Here is a 19,706-nt window from a genome sequence, read left to right as displayed (position 1 = left end):
TTGTTTGTTTATTTATTTATTTGATAGATTGACAAACCACTACTTTCTGGAACTCTCCATGCAAGTAAGAACATACCAACTGTAGAACAATGCCCACAATTCCCAGCTTATGGAGATGATCCAAAAGACTATTGTGGTCAAGGGTATCAAAAGCCACTGAGAGTTCAAGCAAGATCAAGAGGGCTGTACTAACTCTGTCACTTTCCCACAAGAGGTCACTTTCCCACAAGAGGTCACTTTGGTCACTTTCCCCAGTGACCAAAGGTGATTTTGTCCCCAAAGCTGGCCTTAACCCCGACTGAAATGGGGTGAGATAATCAGTATCCTCCAAGAACATCTACAATTGCCCAGCCACCACCCTCTCAAGCACCTTACCCAGAATGGGTATTTTTTTAGTGACTCTTCATATAAACCTCCGGGGAGGGTTTTCTCAGGAGACACACTACCACCTCCTTCAAGGTGGCAGACACCTCTCCATCCTGCAAAGACACATTCACCACTTCTTAGATCTACTCCGCCAGCCCCTCCTTGCCAGCTCAAATGAGGTAGTTGTGCATAGAATTGTATTGGAAGTCTCACATGTAATATTCAACATAGTATTAGAATTTAACACATCAATAAGGTGACACAAATAATTTCTCTTACCCCATTAAAATGCTTGGGCAGCACAATGGCATCTGGTTTCATGGTGAGCTTTATGTCTGTGAATGCCTGCCTATGTATACTCCCAATTTTCACTCTACCCTTTTCGCAACTGAAAGATAGCACCCAATTCACGATATCAAAGTCAGGTTCCAGCTCCCTATTCTCATCCAAATACAATCCCTCCATGGAAGTATTAGAAAGCCATCCTTCTCTTAAGATAGCGTGAAACTAGAACAACAGAGAAAACAAACAGCATTTAGAAAATATGGAAGCAGATTCAATAGCTTAGTCATTCTCACTTCAAGCTCTAATCCTCTACAAAATGGGGCTAATGTACGTCCCATCTAAGAGTGGGTGACATTCTCCTTTTCTCAGTCACAGCTGAGATACCTTCTTGAGTCTCCTCTTTTTGCTTCAGCGTTATGCAGAAGTCCATAGTCATTAATCTGCACCTTCTCGAACCTGGTAGCCACCTTCTCCAACCAGGTCTCCAATCTGCTCGCCTTCTCCAACCTGGTGCCTCCAGACATTTTGGACTACAGCTTCCAGCCTGCTTACTGGACCAAAATATACTGCAGTGCACTCAGGGTTCTTGTTGTTGGTGTTTTCGACCAAGTGAAACCACAAGCACCATCTACCGTAACACACAATTTTTGCCTCTTGACATGAATGGAATAAAGAAATCAACCCAATAACAGCTTGCTTCATTGGATTACCTGTGAGTAAAGCAAAAAGATGCTCCATGGCACATCTAGATCTTGGGACAAAAGGGGAAGGTTTTTTGAACTTTGGGATATAGTTGTTTTGTCTATGCTAATGTTTGTTGCTTCTGTTATTGCTATTTATTAATGTCAATAAATACTCTTGTTTGGTAATAACTCGGGGGGGGGGTGTTGTGCAGCTACCCAGACATCCAAACCTTGGGGAAGGTGCTGTAGCAGGTGGCTGCAGGACAACTGCAGGCACTCTTGAATGAAATGCATTATCTAGATCCATTTCAATTGGGCTTCAGGCCTGGTTTTGGAGAGGAAACTGCCTTGGTCGCTCTGTGGGATGACCTCTTCCAGCCGAGGGATGGGGGAGTGTGACCCTGCTGATTTTCCTGGACCCCTCAGCGGCTTTCGATACCATCAGCCATGGTAGCCTTCCAGATAGGTTGCAGCTAGGGAATTTGAACAGGGGAGAAACAGCAGGGAGGGTTAAGCATTCCTTTATCTCTTCACTGCTTCTCCCTTCCGAATTGCACCCTCCCCCTTCCACTGTTTTAAAGCAACCAGAATTTTCAGACTTGGGTCTGCCACTGGGAGTCTAGTTTCACCTTTAAGGAGCATGCAAATATAACAGAGGAAGGATAACACACACATTGATTTTCAAAAGCAGATCTACATTTTGCAGCCTCCCAGAAATGCCTCTGGGCATTTCTGCATTTGAAAATGTGTTAAGACTCATGCCTGCCTAAAACACACACACACACACACACACACACACACACGTGAGGCTGTCCTTAAAAAAACCTTCATGTTTAGACTACTATATGGAATGAGGTTATCAGGCCACATCATTAGCTGACCCTTTTCTTGTCTCTGCCTAGGCATTTCACTGGAAATGGTTTGATACGTAGCTTCAGTTTTAAGAATAAGACTGTTGAGAGAGTGCAACAATTCTTTCTTAAGACACTATGCTACGTGACAAGAGTATAAGAACAGACTTCCTCAGCAATGTGCAAAATTAAAATTTTGTATTCCTTTTATGTGCAGTGGTGCATTTTTTTTTCCAAATTGGGTTTTCACTGTGTACTTAGCACTGTTCAGATTTTTACGCCAATAAAGAGATCGTGCTGTAATCATTTTCTTCGCAGATATTTTCCAGTTTAATGTTTTGCTAATGATGTACATTCCCATGCCTGCTATCACTGTCCCTTACTACATGAATAGAGCATTTCACACCTGAGAGAAATAAAAAAGAGAAGCATTTATCCACTATGCTTTGTGATGACAGACAGACAGACAGACACAGACAGACAGACATCACCTATAAACTGTCATTTAAGCAACTGGCAGTTCTTCCTGTTTCTTAAGAAATTGTGGGAAAATACATTTAAACTACGGATGTATGAAAGTCACTTACCTGTGACAAAATTTGATTCGCAGTGGGGGGGAGGCGCTCCATCCCTTCCCCCGAAATTCTGGCCGGGAGGGAGGCACCCTGTCCCTCCCGCCGCGAATCCTGCCGGCTGGGTCTGCAAATGGGGGTGGCCGTAGCCGCCGCCGCCGTTTGCGTCCCTGCAGTCAGCCGTGATAGGCTACGTAAATGCTTACGTAGCCTATCATGGCTGAGTTAAAAAACAAAACCGCGCGTACTCAAATGGCGGCGCCCATGGGCGCCGCCATTTGTGTTCCTTATTTTGGCACGTCTAGTCTACGTAAACATTTAGATAGACTATGGCGAAAAGAAGGGGAACGCAAATAGCGTTCTCCTTATTTTCGCTGTAGTCTATGTATTCCAAATACCGTAGAGCAGTGCACTTGAGACACCACGAGATAGAGGTTAATCCTGCTCCCTGCCATGAGTTAGCTCACCAGAAGGGGAAGATGTAAGCTCCCCTCCCAAGAGTGTTCCAGATACATTTTCTGAGGCACACTGTAGCCTTTTTCAGGAAACAAAGAGAAGAAGGGGCAACATGAGCAGAATTGATAGCAGGTCCATGCCTTTAGCGCAGGGGTCGGCAACTCCATATGTCTGGTGGATACACTGCCATCCCTCGAACGGTGGAGTGGCTGCACCCCACTGATACCACCACATATGGCCACATGACCCAAATCCCAGATTGCTGGGAACACATTGTGCAGGGAGAGAGCATGTTATTTCCCAGTAGAACTGGGCTCCCCTCAGCCCGCCAAAGAACTGCTTGGCCCACTTTACAGGGCCCAATTTCAACAACCACGTGGGCATACACCACAATTGCCAGGGGAGACGTATATGGCCTGCAGGCTGCTTCTTGCCCACCCCTGTTTGAGCAACACCCCTGCTTTAGTGTCCTCACGTGGCTTGTGCCAACTTCCCTGTGTTCATGTGCTGGTTTTGCTTCAACTCCATTCAATCACAGCCAAACAGAGAGAAGCAGGAATGGACAGGGTTGGGGGCTGGGCCCCTCTGAGCCCATGAGGTCTTGGCAAGCCCCCCCCCCATGCTGATTCCTGATTATGGTCCTCCTTCAGCCGCACATTCTGCTGCCTTGGATCCCATTCAACAGTGTCTCCACGGTCACTACTCACCTCCAATATACCCTCCAGAGGACCTCCTTCCCCACTGAGCAGAGATACTTTGGAATAGAGTCCAAGCTGACAGAGGCCAGCTCCCATTGAAATGCAGCTGGCCTCCCCTCCCCTCCCCATTCATACCTGTGGGATCTTGTAGATGCCTGACATGACCGAAATCAGGATGGAGAGGTCAGATTCAACCCCTTCAACAAGGACCAGCGGGTTATTCCTTCTCCCACAGTTGTAATTTGGAAGATTGCTTTTCCCACCTGTAAGCAGGTGTAGCATGGCATAGGAAGTGGTTCTTCCATAATAATGGCTCTCATAGATGTTGTAGCCCAAGGTGATGTTGGGCAAGAGCCTGGGATTCTGATTGATCTCCTGGATGGCAAACAAGAAGGACAAGCTGTGCCAGTACCTCAGACGTACACGACTGGAAAACAATAAATACAAATTAAAATATATGTGTCACACCGTCATCCTTCACGCAAAGAAAACAAAATGTCACTTCCTTTCTTTTTTAAATCTATAGCCATTTTCATGCTATATAAATCTCAGTGTAAGGATTCTCTAGAGCCTTGCAATTCACATTTGGGTACAATATGGGATATGGGGAGTTTAAAGGTTAAGGGGTAAGAGATGGTTCTTATAGGGGGATTAATGCTGATGTGTAATGGGGCAAGTAGGGGAGCAGAATCTACTGTAGCAGAACTAAGTCACAAAAAACATGATTCAGATATAGGGGAGAGAACTTGGGGAAAAGGTTGGACTTTCTGGGTACAGGATGACCTATAATGTAACATGGACCAAGAGGTATAAAGATTTCAGAATATGTAGTAAGAAGGAAGTCCCCAAGTTTGGAAGAGTATTTAAGTCCATGCATAATGGGACAGGGGGTCTTTCTCCTGGTTATAGGGACTTTAAGGAAGTCCTGTACTGTAATGAATGTTGGAAATCTATGCCAGAAAAAGGAGGATCCCCTTGTTGGTAAAGTACAGGTGTGAGTGGTAGTTATTCAGATGCAGGATGTGTGAGTATTGCCCTGCTTGGCTGAAGGTTTGCACATGTATTAAACTTTATCTTTCTTTATCTTTCTTTAATAAATGCATTTTGTTTATGCCTTTGTTTTAGTCCTTATTTGTAGAATTTAAATAAATCTGAGTGAATGTGAACACTCTATCTCAGTCCCCAAAGGAACATCACCTACAACATCAGGACCAAGCTGAGGATCTTTAAAGTAAGTGTGCCTAGGTATGTAATATTAGGGACTAGGGCTTTGCACCACTTCGGTCCAAGGCCCAAAGCCCAAGTCGAAGCAGGCTGCATCAGGTCACTATGTGCCCCTTCCAAGGTGAAGCAGAGAGGGCATGAAGCAACCCGGAGCAGGTCAGGGGCTCACTGACACACTCGGTGCGCTTTGGAGCTTCAGCCCCCCCAGGTCCTTACCTGAGCCACCTTCTCCCCCGCCTATGCCCTCTCCACCTTCTCTGCCTTCATTGTCGCCAACTTCATTGCCTTGTCCGCCACCACCCACTGCCATCTCCTGAAGCCTGGGCATGTGGCGATTCGTCCTCTTCCAGGGAGTCCCCATTTTTTAATGGCGACTCCCTGTGAGAAGAGTTGCCAGGCGTCCAGACCTCAGGAGTTGGTGGCGGTGGTGGACAAGGCAGCAGGAGCGAAGCCGCAACAGCGATGAAGGTGGGAACTGCGGTGGCAGCAGAGGGGGAGGCAACCCAGGTAAGGAGCTGGGTTCTGAGTCAGAGCAGGGGTCCCTGCACAGCCCTACCAGGGACTTTGAAATTTCAGCCTCCAGTTTTCCCCGGACATCAGGAGAGCTGATTTTCCCAGGATGGTTTGTATGCTTCTTGCGGGTAGCAAATAGCCCCTTGTCACAAAGTAAATAAATATCCATCTGCCACTTAAAAACAAGGATGGAATGATTATGCTCAATTTCTTGAGAGGAGAAATTGAGAGCCTTCAAAGGAGAGAGAGAGAGAGAGAGAGAGAGTATTGGAGCCACAGTTGCAGCTCCAATAGTTATGGCAATCAGTAAAATCAGGATTCCATGATGTTAATAGTAATTAAATTAAATCAGAGAGCTTCGGCTATTGGGCGGTATAGAAATGAAAGAAATAAATAATAAATAAATAAATAAAAGGTTTAATCAATCTTTCTGAAATGTAGGTATGTCAGAAAGAAATGTTGGTTTTACATAACCTGAAAATTTCAGGAAGAATGGTGAAAGATTGAGGGAGAAGGGGCAGTTAACAAAAGAAAGAAAGAAACCCTGTCTCACTCAAAAGTGTTTTTTGAAAACCAGCTTGGTGACCTTTTGTGCTCAGGATTTGTGAAGAAATTATAGGCTACTTCCTTTAAACATTGATGGCTTCCTGTTCCTCTTTTATTGTAGTTGGTGGAATGGGATTTCTTTTTTCACAGCTCACTACTTATTTTCTAAACATGTTTTTATTTGTATAATGAGCATGTATGTGACTCTCTTGATGATGTGCAGCTGCAAACGCCTCTTTTTCTCCTTCCCACCTCACAGCTGATTTAAAACGTTGAGGGGGAAGGTGAATAATGGCCTTGTAGAGGAAAAACATTTACTGTCCTGTGGTCTGGAGCCAGCCAGGCCAAGAGAACAATCCTACAGGTAACAACTACTTTGCTTGCTTGGTTGCTGTGTTGTTCCCTTGTCAAGACCACTGTAAAATTTTACAGTCCATAATGGGGATGTCAGAGAATTTTGCCACGAATCTCGGGGAGGCCGAATGCCAGCACATTCGGCCCCCTGAAATTGGTGTCAAAACGGTCTGCACCCCGCCCCCCCCCCCGGGATGGGATTTACCTTGGGCGAATCCTCCTGGCGGCGGCGGCGGCGGCTCCGGCGGCCGTTCAGCGGCGGTTTGGTAGCACCAGCTGCGGCAGCCGGTCTTCCAACCGGCTGCCACCGCCGCCATTTCCAGTAAAAAAAAAACAACCAAAAAAATGTGATAGGCTACGTAAATGTTTACGTAGCCTATCACAGCTGAGTAAAAAAAACAAAAAAACCCTCGCGTATGCAAATGGCGGCGCCCATGTGCATCGCCATTTGCGTTCCTTATTTTAGCACGTCTAGTCTACGTAAACATTTAGTGTTTGAAAATTTAGTGTTTGTACATTTAGTACATAGTGGACACTATTTGCATTCCCCTTATTTTCGCCGTAGTCTACGTAAATGTTTAAATAGACTAGACGTGCCAAAATAAGGAATGCAAATGGCGGCGCCCATGGGTTGTTTTTTTTTACTCAGCCGTGATAGGCTACGTAAACATTTACATAGCCTATCACGGCTGACTGCAGGGCCGGCCATTTGCGGGCCCGGCCGGCCAGGATTCGGGGGTGGAGGGACGGAGTGCCTCCCCCCTGGCCAGAATTTCGGGGGGAGGGACGGAGCGCCTCACCCCCACCGCGAATCAAAATTCGTTAAAGGTAAGTGACTTTCATACATAAATAATCAACCCATAATCAATTAAATGTGGCTATGAATTCCCAGCCTTAGAAGTCCCTCATGAAACAAGAGGTCTCTTAAAATTCACTGCAAAAGGCATAGGAGCTTCCTATCACTTCCTATCACTTTCTGTCATCCTTCTCTTCTCTCCAGGAGCCACACTAGTCCTCTGCTCTAATCCCTCCCATGACGGGCTCACCAGCCATACCTGGAGTTCCTAGGAATACACGAGGCCACGCTCCTGCCTCACTGTGGCACAATTTCTTGCCATTGCTGACGTTGGTCTTCCAGGCGTCTCCTTTCAAGGGAGCTGCTGAGCAGAACAGCTGAGCAGATAAACTGGCCAATAGAGTTCTTAAAATACAAATTAAGTCTCTGTGTGTATTTGTCTTCCAAAGCTCTTTGCAGCAAAAATGCAGGAGTACTGCTTACTGTTGGTCTCCCTGCCACGCCAAATCTCATCCAAATGGAGCAGGGCGGAATTACACAGCAAAACGCTCTATCACCCTCCTTCAGGATCTTATCAAACCCTGTTCAAACTTGGCGGGATCCCAGCCATTCCATACAGTTTTCTTCGTTGGAGATTTAATTAGCAAAGGAGATGGGAGTAAAGCAAGATAAGGCGAATTCCACTGCTGTTCAGCAAAAGGCTAAATAAAGCCCATTAGGGTTTTGGATTTAAAAAAAACAACAACAACGAACTAAGACAGCAATCGTATGTCCCCTAGTCAGAGTCTGGGGGAGATAGGATTTTTCCATTTCCCAGCTCTGAGGTTGGAGACAGCACTATGAGCTGGGAGCTGGGAAACCGGGCTCCCCATCCCCTCCCCCTAGTAGCCGGCATGGGCAGAACCACGGCAGCTGCCCCTCCATGCCTCATAACATGCAGTTCAGAGAGGGTGAAAATGCGGCATTCCTGGGGCAGGGAGGGGAGGAGATGGCAGAAGGTGTTCCAGAGAGCTTCCCATGCAGTTTCCAGCCCCGTTCCGGCCCCCTCCCCAAAGCCACGCCTAGAAATCAGGTATCTAAGGCAAATTGCAGGACACCAGGAGGCAAACTGCAGGGCAGCCAGCCCTGCTCCCACCCACGCCCCGCGGACACTCTTAGGGAGCAATCCTGTCGGGATGGGCAGCCGCCTAGCTGATGCAGGGTGGGAGGGGATCTTCTCCCTCGTGCTTCAGCTGCCCTGCATTCATGGCCAGACAGCTGATGTTGGCTGTCTATATGCTGGAAGGCAGAGCGGAGGGGGGGGGCAGAGGCTGGATGATGCATAGGAAGCATCGTGAAGGCACCTCTGCCCTCCCTGCCCAGGGAATGCCCCCTTTTGCCCCGCTCCACGCTGCTCTTCCAAGCGCGACATGTGGGTACAATCTGAACTGACTACGAGGTGGCAGGGGGGGGGGGGTTCCCAGAAACCTACCAATCCTACAGCTGTCTAGCCGCTGTCTAGCGGCCATAGGATTGCGCCCTCAGATGCCTGAAATCGGGTGTCTAAGGCACACTGCAGCATTTGTTACTGAAAGCAGCCTGATGGTGGTGGTGTGGTTTACATTTCACAACGCTCCTTTAGAAATCTTATCATACCCTTTCCCCAGGAGGGGCAAAGCTAAAGGAGAGTAGTTTGTGATGCCACTTACTTCCCAGACTCTACACAGGTTGCTACGTAAGCCAGGCATTGCATTTTTACATATGTTTTAGATTTTTAATGTTATATGTTAAGCCGGACATATTTAAATCTTATTTAATCTTAGTATAGTAAAAATTACAAATTTCAGCATTACATTCAGGACTGTATTCTAGTGCTTAGAAGGTTAGGAAACATATGTTGTAGGTAGCGCACAAGGTGAGTTTATCGCATTGTTTGTCATGGACTCTAGTGTTCAGCTGTAGTTTAAGCTATGTAGTAAGCTATTTTAATAAGAAAACCTAAAACCATAAAAGAACAAACCCAAGGATGCCTCTGTGTGTGTGTGTGTGTGTGTGTGTGTGTGTGTGTGTGAGAGAGAGAGAGAGAGAGGGAGAGAGAGAGAGAGCAGTCAATGGACCAGTCATACTCTGTCAGCCTAACCTACCTTACAGGGTTGTTGTGATGATAAAGGTAGCACATGCCATACACCCAAGCATTACCTGTACATTTTCATGAAGGTCAGCAGGAGGAGAAGCTCACGAGATGATTTGGTGCCAGTCATAGACTTTCAGCCAAACCTACCTCACAGGGTAGTTTTGAGGGTAAAATGCTGTGAGGATAAACACGAAACATGGTGTAGTAAAAATGTAACCGAAAAGCCATTGTATGTGCCTCAAGCAGCACATAGTATTGTAAGAGCTGTGCATGCCTGGAATGAGTGAGCAGTAAACCCTAAGATAAGGCAGCCAGGCAAACTGCTAGCCACCAATCAAAGTGACATGCTGGCTAAGGAATGCAAGCTGAGGTGATAAAACTGTAGCACAGAGGTCGCACAGGGTCGACTCTGCTTTTGAGCGTGAGCTCCTTTGTCGAACTGTTTGCAAACAATAAAATCAAGTTGGACCAGGCCTGAAGTTGACTCTCCTCTTGGGGGCAAATTGGACTCGCCTCCAGGGCGCGAAACTAGCATTTTGTGCAACAATCTGGCGAGTAGTCAGGAGTCCCTTGGACCACCCTGGGGTCAAACGACAGAACCAGCGAAGGTGCCTGTGGGGCGCGCCGGACTGCCTTTGAGGTCTGCCACAGCACCAGAGAACAGGGGTCGGGACACCTGGGAGGTTAAAGGCGTGGACTCCATTGACTGAGTCAGCCAGGCTGAACGGGTCGAAAGGGACAGCACCAGTGTGCTGGGCAGAGTAAGTATTGGATTTCCCTTGTGTCTTTCTGTTTGAGTTGCCTTCGGAGCGTCTGAGGTTTGTAGGGGTGGACGAAAGTCACCTTTTCTCGCAGCTTGTTCGCGGTGGGGGGGAGGACTTCGCTGCTCCCCCCGCGAAGTTTAGGCCGGGGAGGGGAGGCTTCCCTTCTCGCCCGGCCGAAATTCAAGCCGGGGGGGAGGCTTCCCTTCTCGCCCGGCTGAAATTCAGGCCGGGGAGGAGGCTTCCCGCCTCGCCCGGCCGCGAACACGAAAGTTAAAAAAAACATCCCCTGATAGGCTACGTGACGATTCACGTAGCCTATCATGGCTAGATCTGGAAAGTCAGCCGTGATAGGCTACGTGAATCGTCACGTAGCCTATCACGGGTGACTTAAAAAAAAAAAAAGTGCGTACGCGAATGGCGGCCCCCATAGGGAGCCGCCATTCGCGTTCCTTATTTAGTTGCTGTAGTCTACGTAAATGTTTACGTAGACTACGGCGAAAATAAGGGCAACGTAAATAGCGTTGCCCTTATTTTCGCCGTAGTCTACGTAAACATTTACGTAGACTACAGCCACCAAATAAGGAACGGGAATGGCAGCTCCCTATGGGGGCCGCCATTATCCGTACACACTTTTTTTTTTTAAGTCACCCGTGATAGGCTACATGATGATTCACGTAGCCTATCATGGCTGACTTTGCAAATCTAGCCGTGATAGGCTACGTGAATCATCACGTAGCCTATCAGGGGACGTGTTTTTGTTTTTTTTCTTTCATTGCAATGGCAGGGGCGGCAGCCGGTCGAAAGACCGGCTGCCGCTCCCGCCCTGCTCGAACACCGGACGAACCGCCAGCCGGACCCGCCGCCGGGAGGGACATTCAGGGAAGGTAAGTCCCGTCCCGGGGGGGGGGCGGGGGGCGGGGGGGCGGAGGATTTCTCCCCGAAACTTGTTCGGGGGGCCGAACACGTTGGCGCTCGGCCCCCTGAAGTTTCGGGGAGAAATTCTCCTCCATCCCTAGAGGTTTGTCAGGCTCCATGTATGGTTTTCAATAGAGGCAGGCACAATGGGGTCAGGTAGCTCCCATTAAGAAAACTCTGCCACCCCACTGGAATGCATGCTCAGGAACTTTAGGAAGTTCAAAAGAGATTTTAGAATTAAGATGGCCAAGGGTAAATTGACCTTCTTTTGCCAACTGGACTGGCCAGCATTTGGAATTAGTTGGCCACACATAGGATCCTTCTGTGTAAATCTTGTAAATGCTGTATATAAAAATGTGGTGAATAATGGGCAATGGGATCAATTTCCCTATATTGATTGTTGGTTGAATTGGTGCAGAAGGAATCCCCCTTACTTACAGAAGTGTAAATTTGTAAATGTGTTACTGGCAAAGGACCGCAGGGGCAAGAGACCCCGGGTGCTGTCTAAATCAAATAGTGAAATAGATTTGCCTCAGGGAAAGTGAGGTTATCGGCATTTGGATAAGTGCCGACCAAAATCCACTGAAGGTGAGAAAAGGTTGAATATAAAGTTCAATATTGTAAAGTCATGATGGTATGCTCCAAGGTAAAGCCCAAAGCCCCTGTTCTCCCTGATTTAAGCCCCACGGAAGGAGCTTGAAGATTGGGAGACCCTGCCCAAGGTACCCTGAGATCCCCCTCATCTTCTTTGGTCTGTTAGGTTGGGAGGAGAGGTTGTTGGGGGAGGGAGGGGGCCCTCCAGAGACAGTTGTCTGCCACCCTATCCAAGTTTGCTAGGAGAAGCAAAAGCAGATGAAAAAGTTGCAACTTCTGAAGAAAGAGATTTGTTTGAAGTCTTAAAGACTGTGGCAAAATCAAGAAACAAAGGCAGAGCAAGTTCTTAAAATATCAGAGTCTGTGTAAGCTTATCTCTGTCAGCCTGCTCAGAGCAGAGGCAAGGTGGAGCTACCTAACCCCCCTTGCTGTGACTGGTTTAGCCTTAGCAAGCAGAGGGGCTGGAAGGTGTCTGTGAGGACCTGACAAAAGAGTGAGATTTGTAAAAAAAAACAACAAGAAAAGAAAAGCATCACAGCTGGAGAGGTGTAAGGTTACACCTTCCCCATTTGAACTGATGAAGAGACAGAGCATTTGTTAAAAACCTCCCTTCTTTATGGCCCAAAGCCTTCTTTGTTTAGATCTATCATTGTTCGGACTTTTGAGAGCCACTCTGCACATGGACTGGAACTCTGGAGAGTTAAAGACTTGCCGTAAAAAGTACTGTGAGGCTTGTCCTAGCCTTAAACTCCCATTGTTGTAGATGGTGTGTTTGTGATCAGCTCAGTGTACAGTTTGATTTGTGATTTCAACACTCAGATAAAAAGCTGCATTTGACTGAAAGAACTGGGCATATTTAGCCTTGAGAAGAGAAGACTGAGGGGAGATAGGATAGCGCTCTTCAAGTACTTGAAAGGTTGTCACAGAGAGGAAGGCCAGGATCTCTTCTTGATCATCCTAGAGCACAGGACACGAAATAATAGGCTCAAGTGACAGGCAGCCAGACTCCGGCTGAACATCAGGAGAAACTTCCTGACTGTTAGAGTAATACAACAATGGAACCAATTACCTGGAGATGTGGGGGGCTCTCCCACACTGGAAGCATTCAAGATGAGGCTGGACAGCCATCTGTCAGGGATGCTCTGACTTGGATTCCTGCACTGAGCAGGGGCTTAGATTTGATGGCCTTGTAAGCCCCTTCCAACCCTACTATTCTATGATTCTATGATTTTCAAGGCTATGATTTTGTTTACCCTAATGAAGCATACAGACGCAAATTGCTAGAGATTCACAGACTACAAAAGAAACAGCCTTCAAGAAGTTTAAAGAGAAACTGCAACGTGAGTTTCCGTTTAGAAGAAAAAGGGGCAGCAAATTCTCTTAACTTAAGAGGTGAGAGGGAAAGATTCCCCAATCTCCCGTGATACCTCTAAGCCCAGCTGTGTTTCTGAAGCCTGAGAAAGTTCCTGCCCCATGTGTTCCAGCTCTTTCTCAAAATCTGAACTGTTCATATGTTCCATTTACTCAAAGGCAAACCTTACACTCCGCCAAAGCTCATGCAGCGTGGAGTTGCTGATGCAAAAATGGTGGCTTGGAACTCTTTGCATGTATAAGAATGCCCTTCCTTTGATTTTGATGGGCCCTGACCATGCAGTCAGAGGAGCAGTATAATTGTTAGATCTGCTCCACCATGCCCTACGATGCAAAACAAATGTTTTCTAGGGATGTCAGAGAATTTCGCCACGAATCTCGGGGAGGCCGAATGCCAGCACATTCGGCCCCCCGAAATCGGTGGCGAAATGGTTTGCCCCCCCGCCCCCCCCCCCCCCCGGTATGGGACTTACCTTTGGCGAATGTCCCTGGTGGCAGCGGCTTTGGCGGCGGTTCAGCGGCGGTGCGGCGGCGGCAGCTGCAGCAGCCGGTCTTCCGACCAGCTGCTGCCGCCACCATTTCCAGTAAAAAAACAAACAAAAGCAAAAAAAATGATAGGCTACGTAAAGATTTATGTAGCCTATCACGGCTAGATTTTTAAAAAATACCGTGATAGGCTATGTAAATGTTTACGTAGCCTATCATGGCTGAGTGAAAAAAAGAAAAAAATACCACGCATACGCAAATGGCGGCGCCCATGGGCGCCGCCATTTGCGTACGCGCAGTTTGTTTTTTTTCACTCAGCCGTGATAGGCTACATAAACGTTTACCTAGCCTATCCCAGCTGACTGCAGGGACGTAAACGGCAGCGGCTACAGCCGCCGCCATTTGCGTTCCTGGCCGGCCGGGATTCGTGGCGGGTGGGACGGGGCGCCTCCCCCCTGGCCAGAATTTTGGTGGGAGGGACGGAACACCTCCCCCCCACCGTGAAGCAAATTTCGTCAAAGGTAAGTGACTTTCATACATCCCTAATGTTTTCCAGTCATGGTGTTTGATTTTAATGATATGGAAAAGGTAGTAAAGAAGGCAGAAGAAAGTAGCAGATGAAAAGGCTTAAAGAAGAAAGAGAGCTTATCCCAAATGTGTGTCGTTGAAATTAGTAAGAAAGTCTAAGCAAATGAGTTTCTGTCCAAGAGTCCTCTGGGGGGGAGTCTAGAAGAAGGGGACCGGGATCTAAGTTCACCACCCTACGAACAAACGCTCAGAAGAATCCCAAGGTAAAAGTAAGGGTTGGTGGCAGAGACTGTGAGGCCCTAGTAGATACTGGAGCCACATTTTCTATGATCCCTTTGAAGCCCACCCAGCAAGAGAAAGTGGAAAGCATGTAACTGTAAAAGGAATTAAAAGGAAAAAAAAACACTAAATTGCCTGAGTGTAAGCCCCTCCTCATGAAGATTGGAAATAACATACTGGAACATGCCTTTGTAGTTTCATCTGCATGCCCGGTTGCCCTCTTGGGGAGGGACTTGTTAACAGAACTGCAAGCTAAAAACTTCTTCTGTGATAATCAGATTGTAGTACAGCTGCCAAGAAAGCAGGGCTTTATTGATCCATGAATGTGTGGGCAGGCCCGAGCAAATGCATAACACCAGTAAAAATCTTCTTTACAAAGGGAGAGATCCCTGTGTGCGTGAGGCAGTATCCTCTGAAAAAAGCCACCCATGCAGGCTTGAAGCCACTCATTGAGAAGTTTAAAAAATATGGTTGGCTAATAAAGGGATCATCCCCCTTTAACACCCTGATTTTGGGTGTGCACGAGGCAGATAGCACCTCCTTCAGGTTGCTGCAAGACCTGACAGCAGTGGCTAACTGCCCTTTGTGCCTCAAAAACGATTCAAAGATGTTTGACCCCCCAGCTCAAATGAGAAGTCACCCATGGACTTACTATCCTTTTCAGAGATTTCAAATTGACTTTTCAGAGTTGCCCCAGACTCATGGCTATCAGTACCTGCTAGTAATAGTAAAACCAATTGACTGCACCGCAGAGACAGTAGCCAAGATCCTGTTAAAAAGTAATCCCTAGGCTTTTGTTACCTAAAGAGAGTGAATGAAGTCAGGGGCCCCATTTTGTTGGACAAGTCTAGGGATGTCAGAGAATTTCTCCACGAATCTCCGGGAGGCCAAATGCCAATGCATTCGGCCCCCGAAATTGGTGGAGAAACGATCCACCCCCCACCCACCCCTCGGGATGGGACTTACCTCGTGTGAATGTCCCTTGCAGGGGCTCCCGGCGGCGGTGCGGTGGCGGTGGCGGCCAGTCTTCAGACCGGCTGCCGCCACCGCCATTTCCAACTAAAAACAAAACAAAACAAACAAACGTGATAGGCTACATAAAGATTTACGTAGCCTATCACGGCTAGATTTTCAAAAAACACCGTGATAGGCTACGTAAATGTTTACGTAGCCTACCACGGCTGACTTTGGGGGGAAAAAAAAAAGCGCGCATGCAAATTGCAGCACCCATGGGCACCGCCATTTGCATTCCTTATTTTGGCCCGGGTAGTTTACGTAAATATTTACGTATACTATGGCGAAAATAAGGGCAACACTATTTGCTAATTTGCTGAAAAATAAGGGCAACGTAGACTACCCGTGCCAAAATAAGCAACGTAAATGGCGGCGCCCATGGGCGCCGCCATTTGCGTATGTGCTTTTTTTTTTTCAAAGTCAGCCGTGATAGGCTACGTAAACATTTACGTAGCCTATCACAGCTGACTGCAGGCCAGGGATGCAAACGGCAGCAGGAGAAGAATTTTCGCAGCCGGAGAGGTGGGGCGTTCCCCCCCGGCCAGAATGTTTGCAGGGAGGGACGGGGTGCCTCCCCCCCACCCAGAATTTCGGGGGGAGGGACGGAGCATCTCCCCCCCACCGCAAAGCAAGCTTCGGGATCAGGTAAGTGACTTTCGTCCATCCCTACTAGGGATGGCAGAGAATTTCTCCACGAATCTTGGTGAGGCCGAATGCCAACACATTCGGCCCCCCGAAATTGGTGGTGAAATTCTCCGCCACACCCCCGCCACCCCCCAGGATGGGACTTACCTCTGTTGAATGTCCCTCTCGGCGGCAGGTCCCGGCGGCGTTTCGGCGGTGTTTCGGCGGGGGAGGGGGCGGCGGCCGGTCTTCTGACCGGCTGCTGCTGCCGCCATTTCCCCGTAAAGTGTAAAAAAAAAAAAAAAGTGATAGGCTATGTAACGATTTACGTAGCCTATCACATTTTTTTTTCCCCATAACTTTTTTATTTCGCTGCCGGGGAGACGGGGCACTCCCCTCCGGCCAAGAATTTTGGGGGGAGAACCGAAGCACCTCCCCTTCACTGCGAAGCAAGCTGCGGGACCAGGTAAGGGACTTTCGTCCATCCCTACATAGGACCATCCCATATGATACATTTCCATGATGGGGAGACTGATCCCTTCAAGGTAAACAATACCTTCCAATCAAAACCATCACATTTGTGCAACAGAGATTGATGTGTGATGATGACAATGACAGATAAGGAAGTGGAGGTATCAACCCCACAATAAGCTTTGAGACCCCTCGTATGATACACCCACAGACCAAGGAGAGTGTCTTCTATGTGATGGCATTGAATTGAGTGTGGCCCAAGCTTTTCTCTCAATGCAGGACACTCTGAAGGTACTCACACCAAACAGGTAGAAAAGAATCAGGAACTGGGGATCTTCCCTACACAATAAGTATTGGGCCACCAACACATCCAGGAGGACATTTATGATATTGGTCCATTTCATTGCTTAGTGTCAGGTGCAGGGCCATGTAAACGTTAGGTCCTTATTCAGTTACTTATTGAGCTCTCTTTCAAAGTTTCATACAGATGAGGAACTGGGAACTAGTAAATAATGTTAGCATCATAGCTTGGAAGAGTGCCAGCTCTGATCCTTTTCCTGACCCTCCCAACTGCTGTTGGGAATATTGCAACTTAATCTGCAAGTTACAGGAAGGGGGGCAGTTTCACATTTAGCTAATTAATGCATCAGGATTTGGGGACATAGCTAGCCTCAGCAACTCTGCAGCAGTAGCTTCTGGCTCCACCCGTTCCTACTTCCTCTCTCTCTTCCTCTCTCTCTCTCTCTCTCTGTCTTCCTCCATTGCTAGGAGCACATGGTGTGCTTATGCTCTCTCTCCTGCCAGTGTTGTAGGAATAGACTGAACACGCTCTTATTTGAAACTGTAAGCTGTACCTGCATAGTATGCAAGAATACTCATGAGTAAAGCTGTTTTTCTTTCTTAAATAAAGGTGAATCTGGTCTCTATTTATTCTTGGCTCTTTGCATGAAAGAGGGACTGGTGAGCACTCATTCTGCTTTGCATTTCTCTACCAAGTTTCCTTTCTAATGAGAAGCAGCAATACCTCATAAACCCACCAATTGTACCTCTGTTGCTAGATAGGTTAGTCTTGCCTACCAGCCGCAAAGGGGGGGGGCTGCTAATCTAATCCCCCCCCCCCAGCAGCACCACTCGTGAGCTCATCCAAGGGGTCCATAAGCTTGTTGAGTTTGTCAAGAGTTTGGGAGAACTTAAACAATGCATCAGGTGACATCACTGCTCATCCCAGATTCATTCCCTGCACACCTATGCAATTTCCGAAGCATGATACTCCCAGACATACAGCAGCACCTGGATGGATGGATTGCACCCCTAGCTATAATGAAACATTTCTTTATCCTCTACATCATTGACCCAACTCATAGTTCACCAGCTATGGCCATTCCTGGACCAGGATCTCCTGGCAACACTACTCCATGCTTTGTTAACCTCCTGATTGAACTACACGGACTTCCTAAAAGGTTGCCATGATGGGGGATGATGGATCGTTAGCACTAACTTAGCAGGCTGACCGATGCAAGGGCAGGCACCTCAGACTCCAGAAAAGCTTGGCAATCATGGACATGTCTCCTTTTAAGCGATCCTTGACTGAGCCAAGGCAGGGAAGTGACAGCAAAGTGATGGTGACCAAGAAGGCTGCAGGTCATGTACACAAGGTCAGATCTAGCCAAACCAATCTAATCAGAACTGCAAATATTCAATAGCCTTCTAATGGGAGTCCTAACACATGATAAAGTCCATGTCCACGTGTAAAACCAGGAAGTTTTTGACATTGCAAAAACAACACTATCTTTGAATAGCTGCAGGCTCATAATATTCTTTGAGCACTTATCCCAAATCACCATCTTTCAGAACTGAGATGGCTCAGGCAATGAATTGTCCCAACCCCACTGTTTCAGCCTGTTAGGTTCTTCTCACAACACAGGCCGAGACCCACTGCAACCTTTTCCTCTTGAACAGACCATTTTTCCTTCACCCATGAAGATGCGGGAGTTTCAAGTTAACCCAAAATTGAGCTTCAAATCCCTCCTATTTTCAGGACATTCCTGAAGAAATTGTAACCTGATTCCACCATCCCAGGTTAGGATAAACTGCTCTGAAACTTTCTTTCCTCACCAGTCTGACAAGCTCACCCTAAACCTTTTATCTTCTTGCCCAATAATGTTATGGATGCTCCATTAGCTTCTCCCTGATCTCCTTTGGCTCAGAAGCCAAGATGAGCCTGGAGGATCCATACAGGACCGTGGCCAACTTTACAAACTGGAGCCTTCAGGTTCATCCACCAAGAGAATTCGGCTAATTTCCCCCAAATCCTCACAGGCCAGTTTTCTCTTCATTCGTTGAGGTTTGGCATGTTTTATGTATGGGCTGCTTGTTTTGATGTCTAAATCCTCGGCCAAGTTAATTTCCCCCATTGAATTGTAGATTCGAAATTTTTGAGTGTGTTCTGCCACATGCTCTTTTTCCAAAAGCCCAGATGTCAGGAGTGCAAGAAAACCCTGAGCAAGCTCCATCTTCTCCAAATGGGGCCACAGCTGGCATACCAGTCTCAGCTCGTTCACCCTTCTCTACCCCAAAGTATCCTCTAGTGTTCCACAGCAATCCATAGGCTCCCTGTGGAATGTGTAGACTGAAATGAGAGGTAGAGATGAGTCTCATCCACATACTGATGACACTTCAGCCCAAATCTCCAGATAACGTCCTTCAGCGGTTTCATGTAGATGTATCTGAAAGGTGGGGAGCAAAATGGAAGCTTGTGAAACCCTACAGTCTAATAGCCATGGAGTGGAGCAGAAATTCCCCAACACCACATTCTGAGACTGCTTCTCCAGGAAGGACCAGAACTACTTTAACACCATGCCTCCTAAGCCCAAACCAGATGAACCATTGTCAGAAGCTACTGAGCGGTCCAGAGGAATCAACAGGGTTGCATTCCCTTCATCAATTCCCCAGAGTTAGTCATCAACCAGGGTGACAAAGGCTGTTTCTATCCCATAATTGTAACAGATCTAAATAATCCACATCATCCAAAAGCACTTAGAGCTGCTGCGAGGGCTCAACATGTCCCTGCATTTTGTTCAAGAATGGCAAATTGCATACTGGATGTTGCCCACTCTGCTGCCATTTCAATGCCTGTAGGGATATCCTGGGTGTCTGAAAAGGGGGTGGAGTCTGACCAACTCCCACCCATCCAGACTTCCAGA

This window comes from Heloderma suspectum, chromosome 2 (genome assembly GCF_057233095.1).
Source record: "Heloderma suspectum isolate Gila_16-S chromosome 2, 16-S_ref, whole genome shotgun sequence".
In the NCBI taxonomy this organism is placed as follows: domain Eukaryota; kingdom Metazoa; phylum Chordata; class Lepidosauria; order Squamata; family Helodermatidae; genus Heloderma; species Heloderma suspectum.
Note: the sequence above shows the minus strand (reverse complement) of the source record.